This window comes from Culex quinquefasciatus, chromosome 3, assembly GCF_015732765.1.
Source record: "Culex quinquefasciatus strain JHB chromosome 3, VPISU_Cqui_1.0_pri_paternal, whole genome shotgun sequence".
Classification (NCBI taxonomy): Eukaryota; Metazoa; Arthropoda; class Insecta; order Diptera; family Culicidae; genus Culex; species Culex quinquefasciatus.
In genome coordinates this window covers 45733467-45752649 of record NC_051863.1, presented here as the reverse complement: position 1 = coordinate 45752649, position 19183 = coordinate 45733467, and the positions used below count along the sequence as shown (strand labels likewise).

At 36.5% G+C, this 19183-nt stretch overlaps 1 protein-coding gene across 1 annotated transcript in view; it reads left to right on the top strand.

The window, feature by feature from the left end:
- Positions 1-1793: 1793 nt before the first annotated feature.
- LOC6049617 overlaps positions 1794-19183 on the top strand; it is a 147762-nt gene continuing 130372 nt past the window's right edge. The window contains 1 exon segment of the mRNA XM_038259661.1: positions 1794-2656. The gene's annotated coding sequence lies outside the window, so the exon portion shown is untranslated.

The window sequence follows — 19183 nt, the reverse complement described above, 5'->3', positions numbered from 1 at the left end:
CCATACAAATTTGGCAGCTGTCCATACAAAAATGATGTACGAAAATTCAAAAATCTGTATCTTTTGAAGGAATTTTTTGATCGATTTGGTGTCTTCGGCAAAGTTGTAGGTATGGATACGGACTACGCAGGAAAAAAATGGTACACGGTAAAAAAAATTTGGTGATTTTTTCATTTAACTTTTTATCACTAAAACTTGATTTGCAAAAAAACACTATTTTGAATTTTTTTTATTTTTTGATATGTTTTAGAGGACATAAAAAGCCAACTTTTCAGAAATTTCCAGGTTGTGCAAAAAATCATTGACCGAGTTATGAATTTTTTAATCAATACAAATTTTTCAAAAAATTGAAATTTTGGTCGCAAAAATTTTTCAAAAAGTACTTTAGTGAAATTTTGATAAAGTGCACCGTTTTCAAGTTATAGCCATTTTTATGTAACTTTTTTCAAAATAGTCGCAGTTTTTCATATTTTTAAATTAGTGCACATGTTTGCCCACTTTTGAAAAAAATATTTTTGAAAAGCTGAGAAAATTCTCTATATTTTGCTTCATCGGACTTTGTTGATACGACCTTTAGTTGCTGAGATATTGCAAGGCAAAGGTTTAAAAACAGGAAAATTGATGTTTTCTAAGTCTAAAACAAACAGCCCACCATTTTTCAATGTCGATATCTCAGCAACTAATGGTCCGATTTTCAATGTTATAATATGAAACATGTGTGAAATTTTCCGATCTTTTCGAAAACAATATTTTCAAAATTTTCAAATCAAGACAAACATTTCAAAAAGGCCAAGCATTCAATATTTCGCCCTTTTAAAATGTTAGTCTTGGTTTAAAAATCGATCAAAAAATTCCTTCGAAAGATACAAATTTTTGAATTTTCGTACATCATTTTTGTATGGACAGCTGCCAAATTTGTATGGAAAATTATATGGACAAACTAATGATGCAAAATGGCTTCTTTGGGCATACCGAAGGCACCCAAAAAGTTTCAGCCGGATTAAAAAATACAAAAATTAAAATTGAAGAAAAAAGACCGATTTCGTAGAGAATTGCTCAAATGAAACAAGAAAAACATAGAACAAGAGAATTGGGCAGTAGAGGACACATTATTATTGGACCAATTTTGAAAAAAAAAAAATCTAAATGAGATTACATCAATGCTAACGTGTTGTCACGATTTCCTGCATTTATATGTTTAAGATTTTGTAAAAAAAAATCTGACCATTTTTGGCTGAACAAAATTTGATGAAAGGCAGATAATAGCAATAAAAAAAATATTTTTAGAAAACTTTTCAAAAATAAGCGAAATTTATCAAAACAACTAATTTCATCCACACATGAAAAAGATCACTTAAAAAATAACAAAAAATTGGTTAATATAAACCAAGTCAAAAAAAAACCTGAAAAACATTAATAATACCACGAAAAATCGTACAAAAGATAAAATTAACATAAAGGACATACAATTCAACCAGTACCTACCTCATTTCTAACTTAAACGGAACAAATCACAAGTTCCTTGACGGCACAATCCAGCTGATGTGTCTCATTAGAATAAGTTATCCAAGTTGTTTGTTTATACAAACACTTACTGCTCTCTTCATGCATCCTCCACAAACAACAATCTCAACTCTCAATTTGAGTTTTTTCTTCCCCGGCACTCTCAACTGTAGCCACATCTTTGAATAATTTCGCTCTCGCTCTCTCTCTTCACCATTGCTCCGCGATCCAACTCTCGCGGAAAACTTTGAAGCCCGTACCGTCAGTGTTCGTTGAACATGTGCCGCGGCTAGACTACGTACGCGTTCGTACGGTCACTCGGAATAGCTCACTTTGCGTCAGTTTTGCGGTGTAATTTGCTTAGTTTTGTTTTTGTTCAGTGGACTTGTCGTGGTTCCGGATTGTTAAGGCTTTTTAGGGAAATTTACTTAGTTTCGTGCAATTTGTGAGAAAAAGTGAAAAACAGAGTGAGCTAAACCAAAACAAAAAAGGGAGGAAAATCGGCAGCATAAGAAAATATTAAACACAGCAAACAAAAACCGGCCTGTTTCAAGATTGATTGCACTTTCCACGCGGTGGTGGCGCTGTTGCGGTAAAAGTGGTGACATTTATTGCGGGCTAGTTGTTTTTATTTTCGTCAGTTGCTGCAGCAGTGATGCTGGTTACACTTGAGTATTTTTTTTTGTAACGCATGGAAGAACATCAAAGTGGACTAGCTATGGTGGTGAAGCGCGATTTTTGAAGAAGAAAATCGAAACCGTTCGCCGCCCGATCCCGTATTGATTTGGGGCAAGTGCAGTGCGGAAAATTAGGTGAAATACCTCAGAGTGAAACAAGAATGTTATTGGGCTGCAAGATAACAGAAAACTTGTTGGAAGATATTCGTTTAAGTTTGAAAGATGTAAAATTCCAGAAAAAGTGACAAATCTCAACAGAAGTGCTTTTCGTAACATTGATAAGCGAAGGTTCGTCGCTTAACGCTCCCTCGCAAGCGTTAAGGTCTTTTGTGCAAAAGCTCGTGAAATCCGAGTAGCATTCAAAAGCAAAACAGGTTGTCACTCTTTCTCTGTGACGGCGACAACAACAACAACAACCGCGAGCTGAATTGCATGGAGCTTGTACTGGATTGACAAGGCTGGAGGATTAAGGAAAGGTAGGTGTGCAGCAACAACAATGTGACATGGCTGGTGACGGCGTTAAATTTCCAGGGACGGCGATAGCTTGAAAATTTAAATTATATCTTCAGGCGTTTTGAAGCTTCATTTTTTATTATTAATTAAGAATTCATTTCAACAAGTATTGAATTTGGGGTTTTTTAAAGACAGAACTGAGTAATTCACCAAAAATAGTCAAATTATAGCAAACTTCTTAAAATTTAATCGTAATCAATCGTCAATAATATTATAAAATGTAAAAAAAACAAAATTGCATAAAATGCATATCAAAAATTCAAATCTAGACAGCATAAATCGTACGCCCATGCCCCCTTCAACCGCTATGTTTGATAACTTAATATTAGGTCAGTGAGTGACAGATCGTACTCCCGGCTAAACCTGTCAACGCTCTCTGTTTGGCTTCCAATTTCTTCTTTTATTCGCGAACAGCCAACCGTCAGCCGTCAGATCATGAACGCACGACAATAACACAGAGCTTGCCAAACGTCAACCGGTTTTGACGTGCAGGCCGGCGTCCACGAGACACGCGCAGTTTGTTCGGAGTTAACTTCCGCACCTTTTCGTCATTCAATAGCCGAAAGAGATTTGTTGGGTGGCGGGCATCGAAACCTTAGAGAGTGTTACTAATCACGTAACAAGAAGTGGCGGATTAACCCTCAGGAAGCCATGCTGTCTTATTTCTAAGATTGAACGTTTCTTTGAATCTGCCTTCAAACTTCAAAAAATTGCAGTGGCCGTATGAATGCGTTTTAAAACATGAAATGAATTGTATTAATTTAAAAAAAAAACAAGTTTAAATCCCATAATGATAACATTGTTATTGGAATCGAAAATTTGAGAGGTTAAGAATTTGAGAATCAAAGTATTTTGATTAAAATATAATAACTGCATTTTGAGCCAGGGGATCAATCACTGAATACATGTTGTATGATTTTAAAAAAATCAAACCATCCACATTAACGACCCCGGGTCTTTTGTGGTCTCTATTGCAAGTTTCTGCTCGAACCTAGGAGTCCGAAGGCTTGAATGGGGAGAGCACCCAAACCTCTTTTACTCCAAGGAAACTTCCACCCCAGTGTTTGAACTGACGACCTTTGGATTGCGAGTCCAACCGCCGCCAGCGATTCCACCGGAGTAGGCTTGGTTTGGTGTGTTGTTTGTACTTATGGCATGGAGACAACTCCTACATCTGGAATGACTGAACGGCAGTGTTGAAAATCTGGCGACTATGATTAATTTTGCGATTAATCGCTGCCTGTTACACCCCACGAATAAGACTGCTGAGAATAGTCTTTATTCTCAAATTGCCACGACTAGCTGTCATTCGTCAAGAGTGCTGTCGATGATTGTAACAACCCATGACTGCTGGCAGTAAAGGGGCAAGATTGGATCTTGATCGCAGCAAGTTGATGACTAAACCCAATCATTCAAATTTTTATTCGTCTCTGCCACACCCAGCGATCAAGTGGCAGTCAGGAACAACGAGATCAAAGCAAACTCAGAGGGCCTTTCTTCAGGCAATCATTATTCGCTCGAAGAGATTTTTTTTCAACCTTGCTTAGCGGCCTAACAACCAAGGCCGGGACCGACATTTTACTTCCTCATCTGATGGAAGGAAGTTGTATAATTTATATGGTGTCTCAAAATAACGCAATGTTGCTGAAATCTTCTGACTCACCTGATTATCGATAGCACAATAGGAACAATGCCCAAAAATAATTGACTGCATGCAATTTTCCATTTACTGAAAAATTATCATTATAATTTGAGAGTGTCTGTACAAAATTGTAGCGAAGACAACTTTAATATTTTGTATGTATAAACATAAGCGGTTTGTGGTTGATTGATAAGGAGTTTGTCTTGCTTCCATCGATTGTCGAGATTTTACGAAACAAAACATTTCGCCGCCTTCGTGCTAACTTGTCGTACGTGCATTTTGGGCCAAATTGAGTTAAGAACGCCATTTTGTGCAGCTCACAATGCCTCACCTTTTGACCTTCACAGATTCCCAAAATTCGATTGCAATCCTGAGATATTCAGTAAAACCAAAAAAGCTCCGAAATTTTTGTCACTTTTCAAATGAAAGAAGTTCCAAACTGCTCGTGCTATATTGACATAGCCTGAAAATTGATTTAAGTGCGACAATTGGCCAAAGGGATCTCAGGTCAGAACGCGTTTGACACAAGTACGAGCTCGACCACCGTAAACATTTCTAATTATAACTAGGGACTCCTGCAACCAAATTCAACCAAACTCTAAGACAATACTCAGAATAGTGAAACAAATCAACGTGTTTGTTATTGTTTACATTGCGTGCTCTCGTTTTTGTTTATTCAAGGTCAAACATGAAAGCGCGTTTTTCTCGGAACGTCAAAAGCGACGTATGACATGATAGCACGACATCGTCTATTTGAAACAAAGAAAAACGCAAAAAGTAACATTTTCAACAAAAAAATAGTGTCTTATCGAGAAATTTCTGAAATATTTATTTTATTTTTGAAAAAACGCAAAAAGTAACATTTTCAAAAAGAATTCTTGTCTTATCTAGAAATTTCTGAAATATTTATTTTTAATTTTTTTTGTTCAAAATTCCTTAATTGTATCATGATATTTTTCATAGAAGTTCAGGAAACTTGTCGAATTATGTGTTTTATTCATTATATTTTCATCAAAATGTGCAAAATAAGACAAGAAAAGGAGCGTTCTTTTATTACGAAAAATTTGTATGGAAAATTTGTTTCTGGTGAAGGGGGAAAAGGTCTTTAAATCCATTATTTTGCGTAGCGTAATAAAAGAACGCTCCCAAATAGAAGGTAGCATTTTGAAAAGTCAGGTTTGACCGAGTTTTTTTTTGAATATGTGGGATTTATTCAGGAATTAAAATCATAAAGTAAAAAAAGTAAATCTTTCCCTGTTCCTGAGGGGAACACCCGTGAAGAGTATCGGGGCCGGCATTTACAAAGTGGATTCAGTGACAGTTTACTAATCAACTTAACGTTAACATGTTAAGGTTAATGTTAACATTCCATAAGTTGTCTTCTAAAAATCCAATAATACCCTAACTATTTCAAACCAGCAAAAAAAATCAAGGCTCCGTAATAACCATAGTCCTATGTCAAATCCCTGTGAAGTTACAGCGGTTTCAAAAATTTTGCCATATATTGATATCATTTTTCAGATGCGAAAATATTTTTACCGGAAAGCTCATCCAATTTCCCATAAGTTTGCCTTTGACAGCATTTCAGTTTAAAGTATGAGCTAACAGATATGAGCTTAATTCTATTGCTTGGAACTGAAAACAGTATATTTTTTTAAATTTGAGTAGTAAAATGTTAGAAACTTAAAAACAAAAATAAAAAATGATGCATGAAAATTCAAAAATCTGTATCTTGCACCCAAATGGCGGTCGCAGGATTGGGGTATGACATTTTTGTCCGTTACCGACAATTATCGACATTACCGACGGCTTTTTGGTTGTGTTTCACAAAAAAAACCCTTAACAGAACGAGAATTGAACCACCAACTTCTTGAGTATTGATTCGACACGCTACCACCGTGCCATGGACGCTAGATGAAATGTGAGTGAAAGAGCACCAACATATTCTTCTCTTTGGAGTGTTGCTCGGGGACGGGCCAGCATTATATGTGTGAGAACTGCAGATCGCTGACATGTTTACACGCGGGCAAAAATGTTCTACGGGCTTGCTGCAAAAAAATGTTAAAAAATGTGACATTTTCTGCAGCAAATCCACTGTTGCAGATTTTGCGATATATTTTTCCTTTGGGTGTGAGAATGAATTTTTTGATCGTTTTGGTGTCTTCGGCAAAGTTGTAGGTATGGATAAGGACTACACTGAAAAAAATGATACACGGTAATTTTTTTTTTTTTTTCATGAAACTAGATTCGCAAAAAACATAATTTTTGATTTTTTTCAATTTCTGATATGGTTTATGGAACATAAAATGCTAACTTTTCAGAAACGTCGATTTCTCAGCAACTAATCGTCCGATTTTCAATGTTAAAATTTGAAACATTGGTGAAATTTTCCGATCTTTTCGCAAGCAATATATTCAAAAATTTTAAATCAAGACTAACATTTCAAAAGGGCGCAATATGCAATGTTTGGCCCTTTTGAAAGTTAGTCTTGATTGAAAATTTTTGAAAATATTGTTTTCTAAATAATCGGAAAATTTCACGAATGTTTCAAATTTTAACATTGAAAATCGGACCATAAGTTGCTGAGATATCGACGTTACAAAATGGTGGGTTGTTTGGGTGAGACTTAGAAAACATCAATTTTCCTGTTTTTAATCCTTTGCATGGCAATATCTAAGCAACTAAGGGTCGTATCAGCAAAGTACAAAAAGCAAAATATAGAGATTTTTCTCAGCTTTTTAAAAATATTTTTTCAAAAGTGGGCAAACATGGGCACTTAGTTTAACAAAAATTAAAAACTACGACTATTTTCAATAAAGTTACAAAAAAATTGCTATAACATGAAAACGGTGCACTTTATCAAAATTTCACTACAGTACTTTTTGATTGCAAAATCGATTTTACATCATTTTTTTGCGATCAGTATTATGATTTTTTTCAAAAAATCAGTATTGATTCAAAAATTTATAACTTGGTCGAAGATTTTTTGCCCATTCTGGAAATTTCTGAAAAGTTGGCATTTTATGTCCCCAAAAACATATCAGAAAATGAAAAAAATAAATAAAAAAGTGTTTTTTTTTTTTGCAAATCAAGTTTTAGTGACAAAAAGTGAAATTATTGAAATTTTTCAGTGTAGTCCTTATCCATACCTACAACTTTGCCGAGGACACCAAATCGATCAAAAAAATCATTCTCAAGATACAGATTTTTGAATTTTCATACATCGTTTTTGTATGGACAGCTGCCAAATTTGTATGGAAAATTATATGGACAAACTAATGATGCAAAATGGCTTCTTTGTACAAACCGAAGGCACCAAAAAAGTGTCAGCCGGATTAAAAAATACAAAATAAAATCGAATGACCGAAATCTCAGAGATTTACTCATCTTTTAAAAACATACGCATTTCTGAAATGTCACTCTCGAGGGCTCCAGATACACAAAAACATGTCTACAAAACTTCATTGAAATCAGAAAGGGTCACGTAAAAAAGTTCCGAAATTGCTGGAATGGCTCTTAAATGAAAAACTGACCCTTTAGATTTTTAACAGATTTGAAAAGAACATTCAATTTTCCATCAAATGTCATGTCTCACATTTTTTTACAATTGAGTTACGAAAAATCTCTAAGATTTTAAATCAATTCTTTTTAAAAACTTATTTTTATTTTGAGTTCGCCATAAAATCGGGCTTCCAATTTTTCATCCGTATCAAACAATCCGGATGTCAGAAACGTGGCCAAAAATCAACGCAAATCTCGGCATATTAGGTAATCAAACGACATGTTCAACTAGTTTGAAAATCTGTTAGGACCTTATATTTGAAGTGAGGGCGGTCTAAACCACATAACTGCATTAAGTTACTTTTTTTTTCTTTTATTTAGACTGACCCTAACTCGACCTTCCTGAACCAACCGAAACTTGATATTCCCCAGAGACTTACGTAAAGCAATCAAAAGACTTCTCTTTAATTATACGTCTTTCAACAAACGGTCCAAGCCTTTTCCCCGTAGGGAAGCCAAGCCACATGTGCCAAAAGCTGGTACATTCGTTTGATCTCGTGTGCCAATCTTCGTGTCCCGATTTTTAAGGTCCAATTGGTTTGTCCAGTTCAACACGAATATGGAGAAAAAAAAGAGGTGAAAAGCCGCTAATTAAATATTGGAAATTTAGCTTTCGTCGACAATTGACGAGATAATTGGCTGATGAAGAGGCTGATTTGACAATTGAGGGTTTAGAAGTGTATAATTACAGAATTGCTTTGATCTGAAGTTTAAGATTGAAATGACCTCAAGCTATTTTAAACAAAAGATTTTTTAAATAATTTATCAGGAAGCTTTTTTAAGTTCCAAATTATATCACCAAGCACCTGACCCACATCCAAATCTAGACTAACGAATGCATTGAATACCAAATTTCAATAGGTGCTCACTAAACTACCTTCACCCCAAGAGCCACTTTCCCATTTCACTGCTCAGCAGCAGCCATTCATCGATGAAAACGCCGAGTTTTGTTCAATATATTGCACGTAATTAAAAAGAACCGTTGATGACTTGCCTCTTGGAAGAAACAAACAAAAGCCCCTCCCCGTAATGAAGCTGTCCAGGAGGACAGTCCGAAATTGGACAACTCCACGCGTGGCGCACCGTTCAATTTCTCACTTCCGCGGAGATCGTCCACAGGAGGAGTCTGTGCAAGTTGTGTGCAAGATGAATTTGAATCACTTGCTCAAGCCTCTTTGAACGAGCGACGGTGACGGACCGTGGCTGGACGAGTGCCAGTGATTCATGAGTGAATAAATTATAGTGTTCGTTTTAATGCCGGCTGGAAGCGTAGGGAAATTACCTTAAAGAGGAGGGAGGGATGATTGAAGGAACTTGGCAAGATTAATTCTTCATTTCGTGCAACTTTAATCCGGATCCGCACGTGCTTTACTTACTTCAGTTTGAAAAAAAAAGACTTGACTAGGTCCGAAGAGAAAAATGTTTACTCATGACAAACATGGCAGCGTTTACCCTTTCATTCAGGTACCTGGTTGCGGTGGGTCTACGTGTAAACGTGCCGATAATCTGCAATCATACCGTTACCAAAAGGGAAATGAAAATGATTTGCATCTCTACGGAAGCAGAGAAAAGAAGAGCACTGACGTAGGACAACAGCGCAAAGTAGGAATAAAAGTATTTTTGAATTGTGATAAAAAGCCCCTAGTGAAATATAGCCTTTCTTACAAAATAAAAAAGGCAACTGACAATTTGTTATGAGTTTTTTTTTTTTAATTTGAGCATATTTACTAAAAATGTCTGAATTTTTAAAATTTGTGTTAAGAGATATATTATGAGTTGTATCATGACTGCAATTAATTATCAAAAACATATTGGATTTATATTAGGCAAATTATAAATCCAAAATTGTGAATTCATGAAAAAAAATTATCGACTCCGACCCCAAGGCCTCACCAAAAATTATAATAATTATGAGGCTTTTTGCGCAAGCCTTAGTTTAATCGAAAGAGAGCATCAAAACCTACAAAAATAAGCCTTGGAATTTTATTCTGGGACTGTTACTAACTCTCGTGCACAAAACTGAAGCATTTTTTTTAAACAAAACCTGAAACCTTTCTTCTGTAAGAAATGTGAACAAATTTATTTCAGATAAATTTTTTGTCACAATTATCTGCTTTACAACTACCTATATAAAAACATGTTATTCTGTAAATCATAACCCAGCAAAAATTAAAGAAATACAAGACATTTCAAATGAAAATGTTTGTTTAAGATGAAAAAATAACCTTTCTGGGTTATTGCAGATTTGAAAAAGCACACTAAATTTCCTTTCATATGAAAAGTCTCAAGACTTTTCTACAGTTGATTATCAAACAATGCACAGTGGTCCAGAACGCAAAATTATGTGGAAAATGGATTTTCCGAAAAATTTGGACGTTTTGGAGTTTTGGTCTGTTGAGAAGAGTTGTTGCAAATGGAAAAGGGCAGCTTTTGGTTTGGTTCAAAATTAGGGTGGTTTTGAAAATATAACTTTTCAGGAATATTTTTGGGATTTTTTTTGTCTTCTAAAAAGTTGTTGGGCTTGCAAATTCAAGCTACTTTGTCGAAGAAACCAACATTTTATATCGTAATCTACGCCTTCTACGAACAAATTTAGAGAAAGTATCTGAGCAAACCTTAAAAAATCAGTTTTTTGAGCGTATCGAATCAGGGTTAGGTTTTAGAGAAAATTGTTTTGGGACCACTTTTGTAGCTCTGAAAAACGAACGTTTTTATTTTCTGACAAGTCAATTTGGACTTAAGGGTCAAAAGTTACAGCCATTTTAAGGTAAAAAGGTGCAAATTTAAAACTCAAATTTCTCAAAAAGGCGCAGGCCAAATTTTAAGCGCCAGGTTGCATTCGACAGAGAAGATCTAGCATTATAAATGCTGAAAAAATCCCAGAGGTAATTTTCTTTTAACTCGTGATATCTTCATTTGAAAATGTCTTATGTAATGTCTTATGTGTATGGGACCACCCTAAAGAAATTCGAAAATTGTCCAACTATACGTTTTTACATGTAATTTTGCCAGCTGAATCTGAATCTGCCCTCAGAAATCAGCCAAAGTGACAAAAAATCGATTTTTGGTCATATTTTGGGTTTATGATAGTTTTACATAGAAACCCAAAATATGACCAAAAATTGTGATAATTTTAAATGAAAACCCAAAATATGACCAAGAATCGATTTTGCGACTTTGGGTCAATTCTGAGGGCAGATTCAGATTCAGCGGACAAAATTACATGGAATTACATATATTTGGACAATTTTTGAAATTCGTTGGGGTGGTTCCATAAGGTTTTCCCTTGAAAATTAGCCTTTTTCAAATGAAGATATCTCGAGTTTAAAGAAAAACACCCCTGGGATTTTTTCAGCGTTAGTAGTGCTGGATCTCTTCTTTGAAATGCAACCTAGTGCTCAAAATTTGGCTTGCGCCTTTTCGAGATATTTAAGTTTTAAATTTGCATATTTTTTACCTTAAAATGGCTGTAACTTTTGACCCTTGAGTCCAAATTGACCTGTCAAAAAATAAAATTGTTTTTTTAGAGCTCTAAAAGTGCCCCCAACATCACTTTTCTCTAAAACATAACGCTGAATTCCTACATTCATAAAACTGATTTTTGAAGGTTTGCTTAGATGCTTTCTATTAATTTGGTCGTAGAAGGCGTAGATTACGAGATAAAATTTTGGTGTCTTCGACAAAGTTGCTTGGATTGGCAAGCTCAACAACTTTCTAGAAGAAAGAGTGCTAGGCGTCATCTAACCTAAGGCACTCTCCAGGATCCCTTCGAAAGATTGGCTGCGCTAGGGTCTGATTAGATTAGATTAGATTAGAAATCAAAGAAACAGGGAATAACCGAGCTTTATGAAATGTTTTAAAATTTGTAGTTTTACTACACTTTTGATCCGGGTTATTTTTAAAAGTGTTTTATTCATGTTTTCATTTGTTTTAAATTTTTTTTTTTCAAATACAGTCCAGACTCGATTATCCTAGGCCTTGGCAAAATTTCACTTCGGATAATCGAATTACGATAGCAATTTTTTTCGTTGTCATATTTTTTATTGTTTAGTTTTAAACTACTCTAATTTGGGCCAGACAAATCGGTCAGCGGCGGCGAGATGGTGGAAAAAATAGCGATGATGAAATATTAAAAAGATGCATTTTTTTATTTTACAGACAATCAACCATTCAAATTTAACTAAAATGGGGTCGCACAACTTAAATTTGATGGTTAAATTAAGAAAATAAAAAAATACGATGTTTTTTTTTCTTTGTTCGTGATTCGATTATCCGAAGTCCCATACAAACCTTCGAAAACTCAAACTTCAAATAATCGAGGCTTCGGATAATTGAGTCTGGACTGTAGTACTTTACATCTTTTGAATGCATTAGAATTTTTTTTCGAAAATTTTGTGCTGTGAAATATCGCAACTTTAGCCGAATTGATTCTATTTTCAGGATTGTTGGTAGAATTTACGAAGAACATATTTGTGATTTAATATGAGTAGACAAATACTTTGTAATGAAAACCAATTTTCATGCATTTGAGTAAAACCATGAGTACTACTCGCTAATTTTATTTTGTTTTCAAATTTAAAACAATTATTGTCTTGTTTGAGGAAATCAAGACGTTGAAAAAGAGAATATGGCTAAACTATTACAAATGTGGCCAAACCCAGACAGTTATGCTTTTATGGGAAGTACCATAAGTATTAAATGAGAAATCAAGATGTGATTACCGATGAAATTGATCTTCTCAGAGCAAGCTAGAACTTGAAAGTATGAGCACTTGAAAGTATGAGTAAGCAAGAGCTTAAACAAGCATGATTAACACTGTGCTAATGCTTTCAGCCTAAATGTAGGCTAATCACACTCTATCGATTAACCCGTTGGCAAATAATTGGGCAATGGTGAAACTTGGCATTTAATTTTTCTTCAAAAACTCGCAAAAAAAGAAGTTCAAACAAACAAGCCGAACCCGGAACGGGATTTGACCATCGAGGGGCCAGTTAGGCAAAAAGGCAACAAATTGTACGATTTATGATGAGCGCCCATTTCGCCGCTGCATGTTTTCAATCGCTAATGATGTGGAGTTTCTTCTTCATCCATGGGGCCAGACAGATCGGTCAGCGGCGGCGTTTACCGTTTCGGATTGGAGGGAAGATCCAGCGGCGGTAGGGGCCTCTCACTCTTGATTAATAATGTTTTTATCGCTCTATTCAAATATGATTTTTTTCGCCCTTGGCACCGAAAAACCGGAACGGTTCGTTTTGGGTAAAGGGTTTCTTTTTGGAGGGAGAATCGTATTAGGACAAGTGAAAATTTAATGTTTTGCCTAATTGTGGGTCACTAGGTTGGGTGAAGGGAAAGTTTATGACCTCTTGATAATTGAGTTAGCTGGAATTAGCTACGACCTCGAAGTGTAATTTGAAACGGAAGTTTTTTGTCATTTATAACCAAAAATTTGTTACACAGGATAATCCACCGCGCATTGCCACAAACATTCAGCGAAGCATCAAAGTGTACACAAACAATTCGATAACAGATCTTTATAACAGTTCTTTTTCACTTTTCTTTGTTTTTATCTACCTGGTAAAACGTGCTGCAATGAAGGTAGGAAGCAGACATTCCTGGTTCATTTCCCCCTTGGCGCAATTCTGCAACAGTGAAATTAAAACTTTGTTGGTATGGGTGCACTTCAAAGGCTGTGTTTTGCTGTTGTGTGTGCGTGCTCTGGATGAATTAGGTGGTAATTATTATGATGGGCCAAATGGGATGCTTTTGTTGAAAACTCCACTCCAATTTGTTGATAATTAATCCACGGTTCAAAGCGCGTTAGATGATCTTAAATGATGGGGGGGATTTCTTATGATTAGGCTCTTGATGATGGGTTTGTTTTGGAAGTTTATGCCTTAGACTTTTGATTGAAAGTGCAATTTTCAATGGTTTCGCACATTATCAATGTACATTCCCACAACTGATAAAAAGTAAATTTAGGCAATTTAATTAATAAGGATTACCCTCGAATCATTTGCCGTAGCTATTAAACTTGAGCTAAATTTTCAATATTAAGAATATAAGCAAAAATCTAAAACAATGCGAGACATTCCTTTTTGTTACAGAGCGACAGGAATAATTGTATCGGGCTTGATTTTTATGCAAGTTCTTCGAAATTTTAAATATTTTTCGTAAGTTTTAGGCAAAATAAATTAATTGGATTAAAAAAAAGATTCAAACCAATGTGTTCTAACATTAATCAAATATTTATTTCATGATATTGAAAACATTCTATATTATAAATAATTTCCAGATATCAACGATTAAAAATTGTGGTACAAATTGGTAGCAGAGCAATGCTCTGAGAAACTTGTATGGTGCCTTAGGTATGTCCAGAGAAGCCATTTTGCATCATTATTTTGTCCATATAATTTTCCATACAAATTTGACAGCTGTCCATACAAAAATGATTCATGAAAATTAAACCTACCTATCTTTTGAAGGTATTTTTTGATCGATTTGGAGTCTTCGTCAAAGTTGTTGGTAAGGACTACACTGAAAAAAATGATACAAGGTAAAAAAAATTGTGGTTTTTAATTTCACTTTCTGTCACAGAAACTTGATTTACAAAAACATAACAATTTTTAATTTTTGATATATTTTAGCTATGAATTTGGAAAACATTATTGATTTTTTTCAAAAATCGAAATACTAGTCACAAAAATTTTCAACTTATTTTTCGATTTAAAATCGAATATGCAATCAAAAAGTACTTAAGTGAAATTTTGATAAAGTGCACCGTTTATGAGTGATTTCCATTTAAAGGTAAGTTTTTTGAAAATAGTCACAACAATCAATTTGAATTTAAATACATGCTCATGTTGCTCACCTTTGAAAAAAATATTTTTGAAAAGCTGAGAAAAATCTCTATATTTTGCATTTTAAAACTTTGTTGATATGACCCTTAGTTGCTGAGATATTTTTTTTTTTTTTTTAATACCGAATTTCGCACTTCACAGCATTGCTTGCCGGAAACATTCACCTACCCTTATAAAGGGTTAGGCTCGGTCGTGGGATTTACTGTGGGTGCAATTCTAATAGGCAGATCCCAGTGAGCTAAGCTCTTTTAAGGGATAGTTTGCCTTTAAGACTACACTTAAACTATTAAACATATAACAAGTGTGATGGCGGATTTGTTGTGATGTTGGGTAGCGGTCGGTGATCGATCGCTGGAGGTGGGCGGTTGGCGGTGGGCGATGGGCGGGTGGCGGTGGGCGATGGGCGGGTGGCAGTGGGCGATGGGCGGCTTGCGGTGGGTGGCGGTGGGTGGCGGCGGGTGGCGGCGGGTGGCGGCGGGCCGGCGGTAGCGGAAACGAGAAAGCATATATTTATTTTAGTGTGAGCTTCTTGGAAGGTAGTGTAACACTTTTGATTTGAAGAGCGCGCGTAAGGATTTTTTAAATTGGATCAGCGTGGGTGATGCTTTACAGGGTGGTGGGAGGTCGTTGTACAGCTTACTTCCGATGTGTGCAATCTTCTTTCGGCCAAATTCTGTTCGAGCTCTGAACAGGTAGAAGTGTCCAGCTTGTCTACTGGAACGGCCTGTGTGCATCCTTTGCAATACCAGGCTGATGTCAGGAGAGTTAATGTTTTTCCGAATGTGCATTAGCATTTGGAACTCGTGCATTGCTCGAACGGGGAGTATGGAATCGTTTGGGTCGTTGTACAACAGACGGGTGGGATAGAGGAAAGGTTTGCGGAGCACAATTTTGAGACATCTGTTTTGGATAACTTGCAATTTTTGAAGACACGACTCTTGGGCATGTCCCCAGTTGGCGATGAGGTATTGCAATCTAGTGTGGATCATTGCAAAGTACAGCTTTTTCAGTGCAGACGTCGGCAGGAACGATGCGGTTTTCCGAAGTATTCCGCAAAATGAAGACAGCTTCCGCTTCAGTAGATCCACATGTGCTGACCAGCTCATCGTGCTGTCCAGCGTTAGACCGAGGAATTCGAAGCTAAATACTTCCTCGACTACTCGGTTGCAGACTACAACAGGATCATGCGCAGGGATGGGAATCCAGGGCGAGTGGATCAGCATAAACTTGGTTTTTGTTAGGTTCATTGACAGAAGGTTGGTGCAGAAGTAGTCATTCAGTAGCTCAAGGTCCACTTTAATCCTGTGCTGCAACGACTCGACTACTGCAGCATACTTTCCACCAACACCGTTGTAGAAGATCGATGTGTCGTCGGCGAACAAGCGTACCTCACCGGTAAGGCCCAGTGACGGGAGGTCGTTTATGAAGAGCAGAAACAAGATTGGTCCTAGGTTGCTTCCTTGGGGCACTCCGGTTGTCACAGGACCATACTGACTCCGAGATTCACCAATAGTCACAAATTGGGATCTGTTGTCCAGGTAGCTTTGGATTAGGGATAAGGCAATTCCTCGTATGCCGTACATCTCTAGCTTCTTCAGAAGCAGGTTGTGGTCGATCGTGTCGAATGCTTTTTTTAAATCAATGAAAAGAGCGCCAACTACATTCCGGCTGTCCAAGGCATCGTAGATACTTTCCACTAGGTCACACGATGCTGTGAGGGTGCTCATTCCTTGCCTAAATCCGTACTGGTGCTTGTAGATCAGTCCGTGCTTGTTAGCAAAACCAACAAGTCTGCAAACTATCAGTTTCTCGATAATTTTGTCAAGAACTGACAAACATGAGATGGGTCGATAGTTACTAGGGTTCTTTAAATCGCCAGATTTGTGGATTGGCGTGACTCTGGCAACCTTCAAGCAATCTGGGTATGCTCCTGTATCAACGATTTCATTGAAGATATCGGACAGCAGGGCCGCAAACACATTAAAGTGTTGCTTGACAAAAGTAACAGGAATGTTGTCGTACCCAGCGGATTTTTTGGAGTCTAGACCGTTAATCAAAATGGTCGTTTCAGCAACAGTTGCAGGATGTAGAAAGATGGAGAATCGGTGTCTACGTAGGGTTCCAAATCTGTAGATGTCGCGGTCACTATTCAGGGTAGCGGCCAGTTCTGGTCCAATGTTGCAGAAGAATTTGTTGAAAGATTGACATATTTCAGTCAAATCTGAAACCACCTTTCCATCAACAAGTAGCTCTTTCGGTTGAGATCGGCTGCGCTGCTTCCCTAGTACATCGTTGATTACCCTCCAAGCAGGTCAGTGATTGTTTCATTAACTGCGAACTGTTCCTCTTGCAAAACTGCGACATCGTTCTTCAGCAGCTGTTGATCCTCTTTGATGGCCTGCATCTCGTTCAGCAGTGTGTCGACCTTTTCAGCGAACGAGTTGTGCGTGCGTTGAAGCTCCCCAATGGTGTCCTGTACCTTTCGCAGTTCAGCGGAGGTGCCACGAACCTCGGCGAGCACCTTCCCGATTTCCTCCATAATTTGGTTCTCCATCCCAGAACTCGTATGCGACGAAAGCTTAGCACAATCCAGCGAGCAAAAATACTTTTTTGCGCGCAGTTTTTCGGCAGCTACTCCGTACACCTTTTTACAGCTCAGATGCTCACACTTCATACAGTAGTGACACAGGACAATTTTGTTTTGGTCGTTCTCTTCTGTGTTACATGTAGCACACAGGAATGCACTATTCTTCATGGTGGTAGTGTCGAGTGTGGACGCGGTAGAATGACGAAGTAGATATTGACAGAGAAGACGGCGATCTAGTACTGCACAAGCAATGTGGAATTAGTACATATACATTTGACTGATCAGATGCACGAATAAAAACAGTAAAGAGGCGGGTGAGATTTCCGAGTAATGGCGACTAATTACCAACTTTCGGAGAAATTAGAAACGAGTTCACCTTTTTGTCCGGGCAGGGCTGGTTTGGATAACGCTTGGTCCGAGAGATATCAGCGGTCTCCTTCTTTTGATCACTGTCGTGGTCTGCTCTGGCGCGAAGTTCCGCAATTAGATAACTTTTCTGTCCGCAGCTCGGGAACACACCTCCAGCCGTCTTTGTTTGTGTTCTGATGATATTCACTGATGACTATTGCCATGCAAAGATTTAAAAACAGGAAAATTAATGTTTTCCAAGTCTCACCCAAACAACCCACCATTTTCTAATGTCGATATCTCAGCCACTAATGGTCCGACTTTTTCAATATGAAACAAACGTGAAATTTTCCGATCTTTTCGAAGACAATATTTTAATTTTTTTAACTCAAGACTGACTTTTCAAAGGGACCAAACATTCAATATAACGCCCTTTTGAAAGGTTAGTCTTGATTTTAAAAACTCCAAGATTCAAAATCTCCTCTCTTGATACGGCATAAATTTGTATCAAGGTTTGATTGGAATCAATTGTCAAAGTTTCACCCAAATTAACCCAAAAATTTTTTTTTTGAAGATTTCTATGTTTCCCGTGCTAAGGAGGTCATTTTGAGCAACTTTTGTTCTACGAAAATTTAACTTCTCTTTTTTATGGTTTTTTGCTTCATTTTTTATTTTAATTTGCATTTATCCTGTAGTATTTGGCCTACTCTACCACCTCCTATCATTAAATTTTGCCTATCTATTTTTTTCATTTTTTACGGCAACTTTTTCAATATTTTGCATGTTTTTCACATTTTCTGTTATGAAATGGCACCATTATCATTTAAATTGTAAATAAATAAGTAGAAAAATTACTGCATACTTCTTTTTACATGAAATTTAAGAAATGTTAGTAAAAAGCACTGCCTAAGTTGACCTAAAAAAAATACATTTTTAAAAACATTGGCAAAGTCACATCAAACAATAAAAATTCCAACCCATAAATTTTCTAAAATTTAAAGAGTTCTTCTTTCCAATTCTTTCAAAAGATCATAAATTGGTTGAAAAATGGATTTTTGACGATTTTTTTAATTGAAGCCCGTCTAGAGACGGGGTTGGGTTGTAGAGGGTTAAAAAACATAATGAAAATTCGATATCAAAAACGTAGATAGTTGCTCGGATGCTAAAATAATTCCAAATTGGTTTTTTTTTTTTTTTTTTGAAATATCATATTTTTGTCGCAGTTCTACAAGACATAACTTAAAAGTGTTTTTGAGAAGTTCAATTGTTCTTTCTCATCGAGTAACCGAGCCACAGTCGCGTCACTTTGATTCTGTTTTTATCTCAATATAAATAATATCTCCACCATACCTCAATCATTCCCGTTTCATAATGATAATCGATTTAATTTTTATAGTTTCACAGCTTGTTTAAGATAAATCAAGCGTGTCTTTCCTAAAAGGGCAAATAAAAGTTTATTGCGATACGATCGCTAGAAACGTCAAACGTTAAAGAG